Source organism: Stegostoma tigrinum, chromosome 6 (assembly GCF_030684315.1).
Source record: "Stegostoma tigrinum isolate sSteTig4 chromosome 6, sSteTig4.hap1, whole genome shotgun sequence".
In the NCBI taxonomy this organism is placed as follows: Eukaryota; Metazoa; Chordata; class Chondrichthyes; order Orectolobiformes; family Stegostomatidae; genus Stegostoma; species Stegostoma tigrinum.
The window spans coordinates 62827400-62843083 of NC_081359.1; the positions used below are offsets into that span (position 1 = coordinate 62827400).

Here is a 15684-nt window from a genome sequence, read left to right on the forward strand (position 1 = left end):
GCCTCAGAATTGAGACTAATAGCTTTTCTTTCAGCAAGGGTTACAGAACCAACACAGGTTGATGAAATTAGGGATACCAGTCAACCTTGAACATATCTTTTATTGTCACTAAAATATCAACGATCTAATTGAATGGCAGAACAAATTCAAGGAACTGAAAAGAATAATCTTGTTCCACTATTTCTAAGAAAGTACTAACTACTGTTTTCAACAGATACATGGAAAGAAACATGGAAAACAGGAGCCAAAGTAGGCCAGTAGTACTCCTTTGCAGGTGTCAGCTTTGACTCAGTTGGTAACGTTCTTCCCTGCATCATAAAGTTCTGGTTTCAACTGCACTCCAGGCTTTGAGTACAAAGATCAAAGCTGACAAACTGAGGGAGATAATAAAATGTGAGGCTGGATGAACACAGCAGGCCAAGCAGCATCTCAGGAGCACAAAAGCTGACGTTTCGGGCCTAGACCCTTCATCAGACGAGGGAGTGCTGCTTTATCAGGGACGCTGCCTCTCAGATGGGATATTAAACTGAGGCATTATCTGCCTGGCATGTGGATGTGAAAGGCTACCTGAGAAACAGCAGGGAAGTTAATCCTCGCCAATATTTTTTTGTCAATCAACAGCCAAAAAATATTATCTGTTCATTATTACATTGTTGTTTGTGAGTTTACTGAGCAGATATTGGCAATTGTATCTCTCACATTAGAACGGTGAGCACACTTGAGAAAGTACTTCATTGGCTGTAAAGAGCTTTGAGACATCCAGTGGTCATGAAAAATGCAATATAAAAGCAAGGCTTTCTTTGCCAGTGAAATCTTGTGTTTACCACAGCCATGAAATGTGCTTTGCTGGGGACAATTTCCCTTTACAGCAGATAGTTTGATGCAGGCCAAAGTTGTTTTATTTCCTGATGCGGGAATAAATTAAAGGCTTTCACATGTTTGACATTTTTGGCCCATGCTAGGAACAGCTTTGCAGTACTGAGTGAGACACTTGGGAATGCAACAGCAGCAATTATTTTTGCAGTAACATTTCCCAGGTGTGCAGTCTCCATTACAATCTTTGTCCACCAAAGTACCATTAAAAGTTTAACATTATCATTGATACACCTGCAACAAGTCTGTAGCTTTAGGTAAACATGTCCCTTGTATTTTCTTTCATGCATGATAGCTTTCACAGAACATAGTTTGAATTTGTAAATATGATTTATAACACAAAGGAAAAGCAGTGTGATAAGATCAAGTTTATTGAATGGGCATAATGGGTAGGAAGTCCAGTGACTGATTAACCGGTATATCTCAAATTGAGTTGAAACTATTTCATATGAGCTTCTGTATACTTTCTGTCTCTGCTGCAGTCATTCATCGATTGATACTCTGTATATTGTTCTACCCTATGCGCTCATGATGTTTTGATCATTAGCTCGGATTGTCTACAATAAATGTATCTTGTTGATTCTGTTAACTATTTATTCTATTGAAGGATGAATGATATTTTATTTAGCAATAACACTAAGGCACAAAGTTGCATTTTACAGAACTATCTGTTTATTCCCTTTCACTATGCCAACTGTAAAATCTATTTCTTGAAAATTGTAGGCAGATATCTCATGAGAACAGGGATCCCTCTTTACAGCATGTAAATGTAAAGATATTTTCAATTACTTGCAGCACGCAGAGAGAAAATCTGAGAAGACAGAGACCTGCTCTGCTCCATAAGCAGCTGTAATCATGCCAAGAAGTGCTGAGGGACAAGGGGAAGGGGAGATGAATGACAAAGGAGTGGAAAGGAGAAATGGAAAAAGATGGCAATTATGGGGAAAGGGAAAGCGGATTGCGTCACAACAGAAGTAGAGAAACAGAGAAACAAATAGCAGAAAAGGAGTAAGGAACAGTGGGGAGGGGAGGTTTTGGTTATGTCAAAAAAAAGGAAAAAAGAGTAGGTAGAAACTGCAAATATCCAAAAAGTGGGCAGACAGGGGAGAAGCTTGGCACAGCAGGAACTGAACTGAAGAAAATGTGTGGCAATATGAAGTGACGGAATTAGAGAAGAAATTGAGGGTGGAATCATTCTTTTTTTTAGAACTTTCAAATGTTGGAACCAATTTTCTGAGGGACAACCAAATAAGAAGCCACCTCCACATTCACTGTCTGAATCAGATTCTCAAGTGAGAGCACAGGATATCAAGGCCCAGTCAGATGGAGGTTAGCAGACTCACTGAGAGAAGTGAAAGTGCTGCTGAGAGCTCAGTGATAAAGTAGATAGCAGGTTTACTGCATAGAGGAACTGGAGACACCTATCTTTGTGATTCTTCACCCAATGACACAGAATGGGCAGACAAAAGTCTAATTTGCTGCAGTGGAGCTGATTAGTCTCAAAAGTAATGATTCCAACCTTCCACTGTGAGGCCAAATTCTTCCACTGCCAGGGATGGGGGTGGACCAATGCAGAAATGGGCCTACGCACCACTCAAGAAATCCCAACTGCTTCTAAACAACAGCGGTTAACACCATTCTTAAATGTCTTGACTGGAAATCTGCTGCAACCAAACAGACATATGCTGCAGACAGCCTACCTGTAGGATTATCTATCAAAGCTGGAAAGAGCTTAGGTAACTAAATCAACAGTATTCCAAATCTTCCCACCACCCTCCCAAGTCACTTCCGTGAGGCGGGTAAAATTCCACCCAGACCCTTGACTTGAATGTGAGAAATGGAACAAAATTACCAGCTTGGATTGGAGAAGGAGGATATTGGTTTGAAGGAGGGAGTGGAAGAAGGCTAGAATAGCAAAGTGTGAAGCTGGATGAACACAGCAGGCCAAGCAGCACCCCAGGAGCACAAAAGCTGACATTTCGGGCCTAGACCCTTCGTGGAAGAAGGCTGTTCCAAATGTTGAAACAAAATAGTGGGGGGAGAAATGTTTTGCTACAATTTGGGACTTGCAGATAAAGGAAAAAACAGTGTGCGTATTTCTCCGGGGTTTCTCCTGATCTCCTGCTTTAACTCCTTTATCTGCCATTTAGAGTATTCCTCTGGGAGGTCGAGTGGCTTTAGAAGAAAGTCAAGTGAATTCAAGAAAAGTGTTAGTTGAAAATCCAAATGTCATTTTTTTAAGGTTAAATTTATCTCCATTATAAAGGGTTAAAAATTACTAAAGTTAACCAGGAGCTAAACTTTCCAAATTTAACAATTCTAACATTTCTGAAGGTATATTCCTGAATCTCAAGAAATTCCATCTTTCTCTCTTATGGAAGCGAAAGAAGTTGGCATATTTGCAGCTTTGCTGAAAAAGGCCAGCAAACCACTCATTTTCATGTCAGAGGTTTATAATCAGAGTGTTCTAGGCTCATTTGCTTCTGGAGCTATTTCAGCTGTCTTATAACTGGTCAGTCTGCTACTTTCTTTGTCAAGTTCGTTTCTTAGGATTGCCAACTTTTCAACTGTGAGAAGTAAAAATGACATATACAGGTAGTTTCCTATAATGTGATACTTGTGTTCTTGCGTGACCTCACACTATAGAAAATCGCCATAGAAAATTGTGCTATAGGGAAATCACTGTAGAAAATTACTATGCTTTTCTTAGGTAAGGAGACCAAAGCTCCACACAATATCCCAGGTATTGTCTCACTAAGCCCTGTACAGCTGCAATAAGTCTTCCTTACTTTTGTGCTCAAACCATTTTGCAATAAAAGCCAACATACCATTTGCCTTCCCAACTGCTTGCTGTATAGTCAGTTATACTATAGCGCAATAGTTGTGTTCCTGCACAACATCGGTTTATAGAATCAGAGATAATGGGAACTGCAGATGCTGGAGAATTCCAAGATAATAAAAGGTGAGGCTGGATGAACACAGCAGGCCAAGCAGCATCTCAGGAGCACAAAAGCTGACGTTTCGGGCCTAGACCCTTCATCAGAGAGGGGGATGGGGAGAGGGAACTGGAATAAATAGGGAGAGAGGGGGAGGCGGACCGAAGATGGAGAGTAAAGAAGATAGGTGGAGAGGGTGTAGGTGGGGAGGTAGGGAGGGGATAGGTCAGTCCAGGGAAGACGGACAGGTCAAGGAGGTGGGATGAGGTTAGTAGGTAGATGGGGGTGCGGCTTGGGGTGGGAGGAAGGGATGGGTGAGAGGAAGAACCGGTTAGGGAGGCAGAGACAGGTTGGACTGGTTTTGGGATGCAGTGGGTGGGTGGGAAGAGCTGGGCTGGTTGTGTGGTGCAGTGGGGGGAGGGGACGAACTGGGCTGGTTTAGGGATGCAGTAGGGGAAGGGGAGATTTTGAAACTGGTGAAGACCACATTGATACCATTAGGCTGCAGGGTTCCCAGGCGGAATATGAGTTGCTGTTCCTGTTCCAGTTCGCAACAAACAACTGCACCTCCCAGTCGCAAACCATTTCCACTCCCCCTCCCATTCTCTAGATGACATGTCCATCATGGGCCTCCTGCACTGCCACAATGATGCCACTCGAAGGTTGCAGGAACAGCAACTCATATTCCGCCTGGGAACCCTGCAGCCTAATGGTATCAATGTGGACTTCACCAGTTTCAAAATCTCCCCTTCCCCTACTGCATCCCTAAACCAGCCCAGTTCGTCCCCTTCCCCCCACTGCACCACACAACCAGCCCAGCTCTTCCCCACCACCCACTGCATCCCAAAACCAGTCCAACCTGTCTCTGCCTCCCTAACCGGTTCTTCCTCTCACCCATCCCTTCCTCCCACCCCAAGCCGCACCCCCATCTACCTACTAACCTCATTCCACCTCCTTGACCTGTCCGTCTTCCCTGGATTGACCTATCCCCTCCCTACCTCCCCACCTATACTCTCTCCACCTATCTTCTTTACTCTCCATCTTCGGTCCGCCTGCCCCTCTCTCCCTATTTATTCCAGTTCCCTCTCCCCATCCCCCTCTCTGATGAAGGGTCTAGGCCCGAAACGTCAGCTTTTGTGCTCCTGAGATGCTGCTTGGCCTACTGTGTTCATCCAGCCTCACATTTTATTATCGGTTTATAGAAAATCACTTCTATAGAAATAATGGGACCTATGGGAAAAGCAGGGTTGGGGGCAGACCACCAAAACATGTCTCTCAAAATTCCTCAAAAATCACTCAAAAGCCTAACACAAAGGATAGCACCATTTGAATAAATGTTTAATTCATATCTAATAATGAAATACAAGAAAAATTAACACTTTATCTTGAAAAAATGTCAAGATGACTTGATAGGGGAGGAGGTTTTGAGGTTGCTCTGTTGTTGCTGAGGGTCATCATTGTCATCATCACCCTCAGGTGCCATTGTAGTTGCAGGGTTAGGGTGGAAAATTATTAATCCAGAAGTGGATGGCTGTGGTTCATTGTCTTCTGACTGTTTTTTCCGGTTTGACTTAAAAAAGACATTTAATTTTTGCCGCTTTTCCCTTTATCTTCTTACATGAAGAAGCTGAGTGCCAAATAAGATCTTATTCCACAAACTGCCAACCAGCTGTATTCTGCATTGAAATCGTTGTCCTCTAAGAGCTGCAACTGCTTCGCAACAGGATAGAAGACAAAACAGAAGTGAAAAGCTCTCGTGGTGCTGCAACCTGGAATTTATCTTCTTCATCTTCAGCTTCCACTTCCCCCTCAGTGACAAGTTGTTGTCGATCAGCTGTAGAGAGGTCTTCACAGTGGGACTCATGCAGCTCTTCAACATCTTCACTGTCCGTTTCTTCGAATCCAGCTTGCTTTGCAAGAGCAGTACAAGGATCTTCGATTCTTGGGATCTCCTCTGATGGACCAAAGCTTTTAAAATCTTGAAAAAACGTCTGAGAAACTTCTGCCAAACTGCATACAAACAGTCCTTACTGACATCACCCCAGGCCTCCACGATAATGTCAATTGCCTTCTTGATGTTAAAGTTTTTCCAAAATTGAAGAACACTGTCCTTATCCCCCTCAGTAGCTGCATTCAGCCTTTTAAATGTGCACCTTAGCCAATAAGCTTTAAAAGCTGCCATTGCACCCTGGTCCATGGGTTGAAGGAGAGAACTAGCATTTGGGGTAGACGTAGCACTTGGATGTTTTCAGAAAGTTTATCAATGATGGAAGGATGGCTTGGCGCATTATCCAGGATGAGAAGAACCTTGAAATCCATTTTTTTTTCCTGCAATACTTTCTGAAGTCATCTTCCAGAGCATCAACAATTAGGCCAGGAAAAATTTGCCCCGCCATCCAACCTCTTTTTCTTGACATAAAGTAGAGGCCTAGATTGACTGAAGGAAACCTTTCAAGGCTCACAGGTTGGCAGAGTGGTACACTGCCACAGGTTTAAGCTTAAAATTTCAACTAGCTTTGGCACCCAGCAGCACGGCCATATGATCCTTTGCCTCCTTAAAGCCTGGAGTGTGTGCTTCATTCATAGAAATGTAGGCTCTTGATGGCATTCACTTCCAGTATCAACCTGTCTGATCCAAACTGAAAATTTGAGCTAATTTGTGGACTTCTTTGTCAATTAATTTTTTTACTATCGGAGGAAATGCGATCACATGCTCCTTGTCTGCATTGGCAGCTTCGCCACATAACTTTACATTTTGAAAAGCATAGCTGTTCTTGAAACCAGCAAACCAGCCACTGTTAGCACTAAAGACAGGCACATCTGCAGGATTTTCAGCATTTTTTTGCTAGATCTTCATAAATTGATAAGGCTTTCTATTGTCTGGTGAGAAAGATGGTCCCAGATTGCTGTTTCGTTTGATCTTCCATCCACACACTTCGAAGCCGCTCCATCTCCTCAAGTTCCTTTGTCCGTGACCTCACACATTTGCTAGCACTCAGACATGTTCCAGCAATACAGCTTGCTTTAATCTTTTCTGCATTGTCTCTAATGGTGCGTAAGGTAGACTCCTTCATTTGTGTTGTGTGAGCTATATCACATGTTCTCTCATTACACGCAAAATGCTTTATAACATCTAGCCTCACTTCCAGCATTATAGCCTTTCTTTTACATTCACCCTCTGCAATTTTATCACCAGGATACTTCCAGCTAACATTCTTGTCACTCTGTCCTCACATTTTTGTGGGTAACATGGCAGAATTTGCAAACAAAAAATCACAGAGCACTGTACCTCTCACAGAAAGTGCTTCATGACAAAGTCTGCGAAATGATCATGTACTGGCAGCTTGGAGGCTCTTTCGGAGCTAATGTTGCGCATACTCAGGACAAAGCCTGTGTAATGATCATGTGATGTTGACACGTATTCCTCCGCGCTTCATAGCCAACACAAGTTTGTGTTTTAGAAATAGCGTTCCCCATTCATCAGTCTTACTATAGCCATTTCGCTTGCTGGAATATGCATTACAGCAGAACCAACAGTATCTACATGCTTGCTTTCAGTAACTGGTACGCAAGGTCACCCAGTTCCCTTTGTACTTTTAGAATTTCCCAATCTTTCATCATTTACAAAAATGCCCTGCTATTTTGTTTTTCTAGCTGAAGCAGACCAATTTAAAATTATCCACCATATACTACACCTGCTATTCATTTGTTCACATATTCAACTTGTATATGTAACCTTCAGGCCCCTTTATTTCCTCTTCACGACTCACAACATCACCTAGTTTTCTATCATCAGTAGGTTTTGTGAAATTAAGCTTGATTTCCTCATCCAAATCATTGACTCACCTGTGATAGCCTTTTGTCACTGTTCTCCACTCGAAAAGGTACACATATATTCTTGCCGGTTTTCCTGCTTGCTAACCAGGTCAGAATCGATCCGGTATGGAAAGAGGCCATTTGGCACACAAGTCTGCACTGACATTGCCATGAACTTCCCAACCAGACCCTACACCCTTCCCACCCACCACATCACACCGCCCCCCCCCCCCCGCCCCGCCCACCCCGCCACCCTATCCTTGTAACCCTGCTTTTACCACAGCTATTCCAAATAAACTGTACATCTGTGGACTGGGGAAGGAAACTGGGGCACCAAGCACAGGGAGAACATACATATTCCACACCACCCAAGGCTAGAATTGAACACTGAGGCTATAAGGCAGCAGTGCTAACCATTGAGCCAACATATCACCACCAATCCCATTTCCTTTGATTTTGTATATTAACCTCTTATGACATTCTCAAAAGTTTTCTGAAAATCCAAACATACCATATTCATGACTCCCATTTATTCACAAACTTACATCCTCAAAAAACTGCAATAGGTTTGCTAAACATGACTTCCCATTCATAAATTATGTTGACGGTGTAATCCTGTTGGTATTCTGTAAGTATCCTGTTATCACATCCTTTGTAATAGATTCTAGCATTTTCCTTGCTACTAATATTAGGCTGACCTGCCTATAAACCTTGTTTTCTCCCTCCCTTCTTTATTTTAAACAGAGGGGTTACATTTACCACCCATCAATCTACTGCGGCTTTTCCAAAATCTGCAGATTGTTTTTTGAAAGATGAGAAAATGTCCAGTATTTCCACGGCCACCTCTTTTAGGATCCTGGGACATAGATTATCAGGCCGTGGGGATTTACTAGCTTTCACTCTTATTCATCTGTCTAGCATTTTTTTTTCACTAATTCTAATTATCTTCTATTCCTCCTTCCCTTGAGATGTCTGCTTACCTAGCACTTCTGGGAGATTATTTGCATCATCTTCTGAGAAGATAGAAGAAAAGTAGCTGCCTAATTGTTCTGCCATATCCTCCTTTTCCATTATCAATTCTCCCATTTCAGACTGTAAGGGACCTATACTTGCCTTCATTAATCTTTCTCTTTTTGCTGATTTATAGAAGTTCCTAAAGTCTGCTTCTTTGTTTCTCGTAAGTCTACTTTCATACTCTCTTTATTCCCTTTACTTAAACTCTTGGTTTTCCTTTGCTGAATTTCAAACTGTTTACAATCTTCAGACTTGCTTCTTCTTAAAAAAAACACCTTTACATGCTACTTTTTGGATCTAATGCTATTCTTAATTTATTCTTTTATAACCATGGCTGAGCTTTATTCCCTGTTGTGTTTTTTAGCCAAAAAGGAACAGATAGCTGTTGCAACGCACACATTTGTTCCTTAAATATTAACCAGTCTCTATCCAGCGTAACGGTCTATTATTGGTTTTTATATAATTTACCCAATCTATCTTGCGAATACTCTCCTTAAACCTTTATAATTTCTTTTGTGTAGTTTTAGGACCTTAGTTTCAGATTGGACTACATCAGTTTCTATCCCAGTGAAGAATTCTATCGTGCTGCAGTCACTTTTTCTGAAAGGATATCTCACTACAAGGTTATTAATGAATCCTTTCTCATTGCACAATACTAAATTTGGGTTGGCTCTTCAATTTACCAGTTTAAAGCATCATTTTGTACACACTTCAGGAATTCATCCACCACAGTATTATTGATAATGTGTCCAGTCTATATATTGATTAAAGTCACCCATGATTACTATAACATCCTTTTTAAATGCATTTCTAATTTCCTGTTTAATATTATCCCTGGCTGTTACAATACTATTTCAAAGTCTGTAAACAACTGCACTAATATTTTCCTTCCCTTGCTGCATCTTAGCTTTACCCCGGCAGATTCCATATCTAGATTTTCTATCCAAATGTCCTTTCTCACAATCTCATTGATTTCAGCTTTTACTTAGAATGCTACCCACCTCTGTTTCCTTTCCTACTGTCCTTCCGAAAGATGATGTTCAGTTTCCAGTCCTGGTCACCCTGTAGCCAGGTCTCTGTAATTGCTGTCATATCGTATTCATTTACAATGAGTTGAACTGCTGATCTTTCCACATTTTTGCGAATGCTCCATGCATTCAAGTGAAAAAATTTAGACTTTTAAAAGTCTAAATTTTAGGCACTTAAAATTTAGACTTCTAACTTTAGACTTTTAAAAACATTTTTATACTTATTTAGTACTATGATCCAATTTATTGTTTGTCCTTATTTCTTCTGCCTTCCATTTTTGTTTTCTGCTTATCTATCTTTTATTTCCATCTTGTTTCCCGCATTCATGTCTCCCCGCTTAGTTCCCATACCTGTACCACTCTTGTTTAAACCCTCCCCTATAGTACCAGTGAATATCCCTGCAAAGGTTTTGATCCCAGTCCTCCTGGAGGAGTAACTCGGCCGACTTTTACAGCCACCATCCTCCCAGAATTGGTCTCAATGTCTCAAGAATTTAAAACCCTCCCATCTACAACATTCTTCTAGCCATTCACTCAAAAGGTCCATGTTCCGATACCTGATCTCTGGGTATGTCACACTCTGAGTAATCCTGAGATGACTATCTTTGAGGTCCTGCTTTGTAATTTCTTTTTTAGTTCCCTCTTCAGGACTTCAAGCTTCTTTTCACTTTTAGCGTTGGTACCAAGAATGGATCAAAACCTTTGGATGTTCTGCACCTCCTCAGATTTCCTGCAGCCATTCAGTGATATTCTTGACTGTAGTACCAGAAAGGCAGTATACCATTCAATAAATTCACTGTGGTACCACTCTGCACCAAAGCAACAGCCACGGAGCACTTAACCTCCCTTATTTATGATATTTGGATTCAGGTTGCTCTCCAACAGACAGCTACAAAACCCAGTTAAGCCAGTTACTAATTGGCTGATCTCATGTGCTTTGCAGCAGAAACATTGATTTACTTGAATAGTACCACCCCTAAGCCTCCAGAGTTCTGAGTTTTAATGGATGGAAAATAATTTTTTAAAACAGTACCTAAGTAAGCTAAATTGCAGGCAAGCCTTCTTAGATTTCACACAAGGTTAACTTTTAAAATTTAAAACTCATACCTTTCTTTTCAATAGTTTACCACTTTGCAACAGAGCAGCTAAGGTTTCATGCATTTCACAGTCTTCTATTGCTGGCATCTAGGCCTGTGATGCATTCCACTGCAAACTTACAGGAAATAGGCTAAATCAAGAGTCAAACACAAAAAGTTTTAATGCAGTATTCCTCCCAACTTGATGTAGAAAATAGCTATTTCTAAAATTGCCACTACAGTGCTATAATCAGATACCTCTCTCAAATGGGTTTGACATTTGTGTTAATATCGGCCAGTTCTGAAGAAATAAAAATGCTAGAACAATTTTACGGTTGTGTGTACGAGGTGTGTCCAATTGGATCTTGAAGTACAGGAAAGTAACTGAAAGGCTGAAACTTGTGAAAGAACAGTCGTTATATTATAAATGAAATATTCTCTTGGTGTGTGGTAATCCATGTTGTCTAACCAAATCAAACATATTTTTGTTACCCCAGTGCTGATTTTTATATCAAATAGTATCTGAGAGTTGGTCCATTAATTTTATGAAAACCTACCCTGTTTTCAGTTCAAATGAATATTGTACGTGTGAGCAGCATATTGAGGATTTTCTTCATGAAAAGTGGCAAATACTGTTCATCATTAAATATATAGTCATCAGGTTTAAAATTATTATTCACTAGATATCAGAGTTCAAACTATGTTGGTGGCATTGTTTATGGCATCATTGCAGATGCCTGTTTAAAATTAATCCTGCACCAGATCAAATTAATTTCTTTGACTTCATTGGCTGGCATAATGATGCACTTCAACATTTTGTTAAAATGGTATTTACAAGCATTAAAAAATAGGTTACCAGAACTGAATGATTACAACGATCAGGAAAGACTTTTATTGAGAGAAGTGAAAGCTAAGGGGAGCCGAAGAGATCTTTAAGGGCCAAAATGTGTTGACAAAATAACAGTGAGTTAAAATTATTAGAGTGCAAATAATCTAGCAATTACTGGAAAAGACAAGATAGATCACAAGATGTAAATCACCACAAATTGCCGAACAATTTGTATGCTCTACTGTTAGACTTGCACAAACTACAGCTCCCTGTCAGTCACCTTACAAATCAAAAAAATTGCTGCATTTCGGCAGCAATTAAAAAAGTGAATATACAAAGTGAACCAAACTCAGCACAGAACATTAAAACTGATATTCTGTAGTGCAAGGATACTTTTAATGATGAGGTCTATGTTGCTGCAATAGCACTTAACCTTAGAAACCCAAAAGGGGATAATTAAAACTGGTGGCTCTCACTCCTGAAGGTCATAGAGTTATTACTTTTCAATGCTTAAAATCTTTCCCTTTCTGTCGCTTTTACTTTCTCTCTTAAGCCTTTAGTTAACACAAATTATCAACCTATGTCATTCTCCATCATGAACTCTATTTGTTTAAATTAGATGAGTTTAAGTTATAGACTATTAGTCTATTCATTCATCAAGTTCTCAGAGCGTCTAGTTGCTATTAAGGATCAAGGAGGATATGGCTTTGTATACAGCGTGGTGTCTATTTTTTCCAGTGTGAAATAGAAACAATGATCTAGCTCTGTTAGATAACGTGTCAGATTTCATTCCAGCACAACCAGAATCCACTCAATATCCCACAATGGTACTGGATGCTCAGATGGTCGCACAGTTTGTTGTCATGTAGTATCAGAATGCTATCATAATAGCTGGAGATACAGTGGCCAAAGGACCATCCAGGATCTACCAGCCTTGCAGCAATCTATCCTTAAGAAGATCAGTAGAATTGCTAGGACTGCCATGGGACAAGTGGGGGACATCAGTAGCTCTGTGGAGCGTGAATTACAGTCCTCTCTCAAGGTCACAACACTCACCCTCTCACAAATGCTACTCCATCGACACCTTGTTGTTGTCTGTCAGCCAGCCAACCCAGACTGCTGCTGCCTATGCCAAAATACTGCGATTCAAAACAGAGCTTTTTTGAGCCACAACTGCTAACAGGCCATCTGCACTCTCTCCCACTGAATGGCAGCAGCTTTCCAGCAACTATACTTCAACTACTAGGATCACACTGGGCCAGTCTAAGGCATATGGAAGGCAGACACAAAGGGAATGCACTCAGGTGATTAGTTGCACTAGGACAATTAGATTATTTTGCATGGTATTTGATTTGGAATGTTTGCTTTCTGGTGCTTTTAGTTTGAGCTTTGTGACAAAGAGTGCATTGCAATGGTTTGTAACAGAGGGATGGTAAATTGTGTGACTGCTATTAAGTAAGAATTGGTGTTGAGTTGACTGGTACCCAAGGTGGATGAGTCATTCACAGGTAGCCTGACAAGGAAAAGATTCCATCCCCTTTTACATTGTAGTTGCCTCAGGTCGAGGGCTGTGCTGGCCTAATAGTGAGATTGTCAGGATTCATCAGGCAACAAGGAATTGTGACTCAGTCTGAAGAGGACAGGGGACTAACTGATTCAGGTACAGAAGAGTTAGTATAGCAACAGTCTCCTCAATGATGTTCTGTATGCCAACATGGCTCTTTTCATAGATATTTCTGATCAACCTGCTCAGACATATTAGCACGCACATGGAGAACTTGAACCCAGGCCTCCTGATCCAGAGCTAGGTACACTGTATCACAAAAGCCCTCTTTGCTGAGTCTCTTATGGCAATTCAAATGCTGATGGCCCAGCAAATTCGCACTGAACAATGGCATCATGACTACTGCTGCAATGTGGAACTTTTATCTACATAAGGCATAAGGAGATGAAATATTTTGCAGTTGCACATCTCTGAATATAGATTCAGCACCCTCAAAGCAATTTGGGTGCAGTCAATGACACCCTGAACCAGACAGAAGTCCACTGTCCAGATAAAACTATGTTTCTGTCTGAAAGGCAATGCATTTCCCTCTCTTTCCATGCTCTGCTTCAGTCACGTCCATTACATGGCAGTACTGCAAACTGCAACACATTGGAAATGTCGTCTCCATCATTTATTCAAGCCTGGTAAGAGACCGAAGTGAAGACACATTAGCATGGTCACCATCAGAAGAGTGACCATGCTATCCTCAATTCTGCTATGAGAGGTAGAGGTGCCTGCCCAATTCAGTGAGCATCTCCTTCGTGAAAAGGAGAAATTACAAACACACCGTTTCTTATTATGGTCAAGGTAGAAGAAATACTTCCTGTGAGCCTGTGTGGTTAAAGCCTTCGATTGAGATCTTTTTTCTCCCCTCTCCTCCTTACTCTACAGCAGCTCATGCTGCCTCTGCTGAGCCTTCCTGTAACGTAGGCTTAAGGGGTGGAATGATCTACTCCTGCTCCTAACACCTATATTCCAATACAGCAGCCAAGGAAAATGGAAACTACTGCACCCATGGCTGGGAGCAAATGATCTGAGCAGGACCATTGATGTGAGAACGAAGTCCTTTACTTTTTGCTTTCATTGTGTTAAAAACTAAGAAAAAAGATCAATTTTCCGCATGTTTTATAACATGAATGTGGTTAACAAAATGACAATGACCAGACAATTTTTTTTGTGACAATGGTTCAGGGACAAATATTGACCTAAGCACCAGAGATTACTTCTCTGTTCTTCATTGAACGAACACCTAATGATCTTTGACACTCACCTGAACAAGCGGATGGGGCGTCAATTTTATATCTCAGTCAAAGGACAATACATTTGATGACTTTGGGATCTCTGGGTGCAGTACTGACATACACATTGGTACTTACCTGCTCCAGTCCTGTAGTGGACTCCAGTCAAGGACCTTGTTGTTCAGAGGTGAGAGTGCCATGTCTGTCACTGCCTGAAGGTATCACCAACATTAAACAATGGAAGAAACCACCAAGCCATGGATTCAGCAGCAGATATAACCCAGCAAACAATGAGAGTGGCTGCTGACACTTGCTGCTGCAGATCATTGCCTACTGTGGAAGGTCCAGGGAAGCTGTGGATGGAGAGTTGAGTTTGGAAGTGATACTGTTACCAGCTAAACAGTGTTGCATGCAAAATTTGCCTACTTCACAAGCACATTTCCAGTAGGTGCAATACCTACTCACCCAAAATAGCATCAGGCACAATTATGACAGAAGTGTGCGTGCGTGCACACAAGGGCCACTTTGGCTTACAAACAGCTTCAGTTGCAGTGAGAATTTAAACACTGCATGAACTAAAATCTGCAGCCGGACTGTTTTCTAAAAACTTTCTCTCGGCTTACTCCACTACGTTAAAGGAGAGTAACACACCAGTCCACCGCTCCCACACCCCCACGCCCCCGCCACTTGTCCTTCCTCCAGTTAAGCAACAATTAAATCACAGGTGATGAAGTATACATGTTATGAGGCTTTTAGGCGTTGATTTCCTTGCAAACAATTCTGATGTTTTCCACGGCACATAGTGGGAAAGTCCGGCACAATCCCTCGCTGCATATCCAACTATGTGCACTTCTAACTCTGGATAATAATCAGGACATTCCCCCCAGCCCCTCAACACAGGAATAAAATCTGAATCTCCATATTCTACATCCATTCCCTAGCTACATGTGCTGAGCCAGCGGTGGGACTCGCAAATGAATCCCGTCAGACCTGGACTTAATTCTATTTCTTGGAATGGAATTAGACATGGTTTGCCTGCAACAATATGCCCTACTGTATGAATGGCTCCTGTTCTGCAATATCCCCTTACAACCAGTTATCATCCTGATCAGGAATTTTCTAACTTCAAGATTTGTATCTGCCCAGTGAAGGAGGCAACAGTTGTTTAAAATCAGAGCTCCATGAGTCTTTGGAATGTCAATGTAGGTCCTTTATTTGCAAACTATTTGGAAAATGTCAGCTCTTAACAAGTCATCCATTTATTTTTAAAAAGCCTGTATTTCTTCAAATTTGTAATAACTCTTGTTTAGATATAAGCTGCATGATAA

The 15684-nt window shown here is 41.3% G+C and overlaps 1 protein-coding gene across 1 annotated transcript in view; it reads left to right on the forward strand.

The window, feature by feature from the left end:
* The window catches only part of LOC125453120 (PC3-like endoprotease variant B), a 1374573-nt gene that overhangs the window by 83854 nt on the left and 1275035 nt on the right, over nucleotides 1-15684 (forward strand). The gene's annotated exons all lie outside the window — the stretch shown is intronic.